A 3879-nucleotide genomic window follows, 5' to 3' on the forward strand; every position below is an offset into this window, starting at 1 on the left:
GACTGTCTATGGAATAGTAAAAACTATTCACAAAATACCCTATCTGATAAGAATTAACATCTAAGATACATAAGAAACTGGTAAAGATTGATAAGAAAATCACCTAAGCTCATCAAAAAATAAGAATAGATGAGAAGAAACTTTTTCAAAAAAGAAATACAGATGGCCATAGGCACACAAAAATGCTATACATAATGAGTCATCAGGGAGTTGCATATCAAAACAACAGTGAGATATTAACTCACACCAGAGAGACTAGCACACAACAGAAAGAACACGGGAAATCAGTGCTGGCATAGATGTGGGGAGACAATTTCATTTACTGCTGATGGGTTATGTATATTGTTCCAGTCTTTTTTGGAAAACAGTATGGACAATACTCACAAAAGTTATCTCTCATGTGACCTAGAAATTTTACTCCTGTGGATATAGTCCAGGGCCCAATATACAATGCAGTAAAGGCATCTGAACTCTTTTTTTCTTTCCAACACTATTTAAAATACCCATAATCTGGAAACAACCCAAGTGCCTGAGAATAGATTAGTGAATAAAAAAAACTTTGATACATATACATAATGTAATATTACACAGTTGTTAGGAAAAATGAAGTTATGGAATTTGTTTATACATGGCCTAATGGGTTAAGTATTGGGCTAAGTGTTGCCAAGCACCATTGGAGAATCCCGTTTATTTGTTTTTAATGTTGTTTTTTTGGTGCATTAATAATATTAATTCAGAAACACCAGCAATGTAACTTTTTAGAGACAAAGTTAAAAATCTTTAGAAGCAGAATAGTTCATAAATATTATTCTATCTATTTGCTTAGCATTTTTTTTTACCAGATGCCTTCATTTATTCATGGTGCCATTAAAAATGTTCAGTGTTTATTCTTGAAACCAACCTTGGGTTTCTGGATCTAACAGTAGAGTCAATTATATGATTGCTTAAACATCAAAGTTTTCCTCACTAATGTCCTTACCAGGGGACATAAATAGGCAGGTCTTTTTCTCTGGTTCAGGCAAATGCCTATGTAGTTCAAACCAGAATACTGTACATTCCTGTGTGATTTTATGTGTTTGATTGTTGGCAGATGGAATATCTGCTTTTCCCATTGCTATCAATTGAGTATCCTGCTCAAAGCTGACCTGTTTTGTCAGAAAGAAATCAGGGCTCACTGCCCTGGGACAGTCCATTTCTTGGAAATGCACATAGGATCTTCAGTTTCCCTTTTTGAGGTGTATAAGGAAACTATTACCCTGGGGAAATATCAAAGGATTTCCTGACATCAGCCAAAGAAACAGGTGCAGAAAAATTTGAGTTCATTAAAATGGAGGATAATAGTACATCACAATCCAAGTATCTCAAATCTCCTTGACCAACAATATCAGGGATGCACTCAAAACATTTTATCTTTTGTAATCATTTCTCCATAATAAATCTGAATGCTTTAGTCTGGAGTTTTAGTTCCTCATAATCTGGCCCCAATTGACCTTTCTAACCATGTTATGCACTACACCCATTCAAGATCCGGCCAAACTGTCACTTGTTTCCTGAGCTTCAATACAGACTATGCACTTGCTTGTGTGTTTTCTTCAACTTAAAATCATCTTTTCCTACAATTCAAATTTTTGGCATCCTAAATGTCCTTTTATTCAACAATTTGTGAGGACTTCTTCCCTCTTCTAGAGAAAATTAGTTTTCACTACTCTATGCTATTGAAAATTATTTGCATTTCTCTAATGGCATTGCCAATTTTTTCCTTGCATCAGACTTTATTATCTTGAAGTATACCTATATACAATATGTGCAATTTGAAAATACTCTATGCCTGATTCATGTTTAAGTGCTCCACAGAAACTTTTGCAAAAATGGCATACTAGAAAGAATATTTGGAATGAGATTTAGGTTCAGGTTAACTTCTTTCTAGCATCACCTTGTTTAGAAATCTTTCATAAACTCTGGCTATAAATTCCAAATTTTAATGCATTTTAAAGATTATATGTCATATATGTCATAGCATTTTAAAGATTATATGTCATATATGTCATAATTCTATTACTTAAACTCTGAAATAATTAGTTACTATATCTTACAAAATTAAATTAATGTTATAGCCTGGATGGCAAAAGAGTTGGTAAAAAAAAGATAAATCCATTTCATGATATTGTTAGTAAGATTATTTATTTTTGAGTAATAGTAAACACCTGACCAATTAATTATAAATTTGGGATACACTTCAAGTAGACTTGCTTATGAAAATAGGATAGCTAAAATATGATTCTGTTACTAAACTTATTGAATCCTCATCCTTTGTCTCCTAATCATCATTCCAGATTTCTGGGTGTAGCATAATTCTTAACTACAGCAGACTTATTCACAAATGCTAAGAGTATTATAAAGTTAAGCAGTTCAGTCACTGAAACAAACAAACAAAACCCACCATTTATTTATTTATTTGCTCCTTTAACAAGTATTTATTGAAGAATCATGTATATTTTTATTTTCTAAGGCTAAAAAGATGAGTGAAACAAAGTATCTTCTGTGAGATGTTTTTAAAATAGTGGACGGAAAAATTTAGCTGGATATACATAAATATCTATGAATATAACATGAGCAAGATGAAAAATAGATCAATAAAATACTTATCAAATGAAACTAATCTATACATATCTATACTAATATATACTAAGCTCTTCTCTTGTTATCAAGAAATATTTCTTGGGCCCAGAGAGATAGCACAGCGGCATTTGCCTTGCAAGCAGCCGATCCAGGACCAAAGGTGGTTGGTTCGAATCCCGGTGTCCCATATGGTCCCCCGTGCCTGCCAGGAACTATTTCTGAGCAGACAGCCAGGAGTAACCCCTGAGCACTGCCGGGTGTGACCCAAAAACCAAAAACAAAATAAAAAAAATATTTCTTTCTCATTTCAGTGTGAATTAAAGTGCATTTGAGTCCATTTTAAAAAATGTAGATAGGAAGGAGATGATTTATACCAATTCCGCACATGTTCTGGGGACTCAAGTTCCTAGGGGATTTCTTAGGAAAAGTCTTGCTTGAAATTCAAGAATTATACTAGGTAATGTATGACAAAGCATCTGAGCTGGAAGGTATTAAAAAGGGAAGAGAATTTCTTATTATTCTGTTGGCCATGGATTAAGGATGGTTGAAGAGTTGGATGTTAGTTAATGTTGGAAAAATAAATTCACAGTTTGTTCCTTTGCTACAAAATGTATTTATTGTGGAAAGAGATGAGTATAAATATATGCACTATATATACATAGATGTAATAATATTAGTGATACAAAAACTGAGGCAATGCTCCCCTTCTATCTTAAGAGAGTTTTATGAAAGGGAGAGAGCTCCTTGAGATATGTAAACAAACATGATAAAGTGGTACAGCAGGGAAGTAGCCAGGACATGCTTAATTTCTGAAAAATAAATTTTACCTGTAAAAGTGTTCATAGGTCAACTTCCTGTTTATGATAACTTAGATATATTATCATTATGGCTACAGTAGATTAATATAAAAGTCTTACTATGTCTTACTCAGAATTGCTGAATAAAATCATATGCATGTACATATAAATACAATAGAAAAATATTAATAGAAAAAAGAAAAGTCATTTGTATTTTATTTTATTTTTTTCTTAATTCAAACAGTATTTTTAAATATTGTGACCAAGAGTGAATAACAAATCTTTCATAGTAATATTTGAGGTACATAGTGACAAATAATCAGGGCCATTTTTATCACCAGTGCTGTACTCCATCCACCCCCCTTCACAGCATGTGTCCCATATCTCTTTCCTTTGCCCCCTGGAGTGTTAGTGTAACTGTTTCCCTCTGTGTATAGCTTGTTGTATCGATTTGGTTGTTGTT

This window comes from Suncus etruscus, chromosome 16 (genome assembly GCF_024139225.1).
Source record: "Suncus etruscus isolate mSunEtr1 chromosome 16, mSunEtr1.pri.cur, whole genome shotgun sequence".
Classification (NCBI taxonomy): Eukaryota; Metazoa; Chordata; class Mammalia; order Eulipotyphla; family Soricidae; genus Suncus; species Suncus etruscus.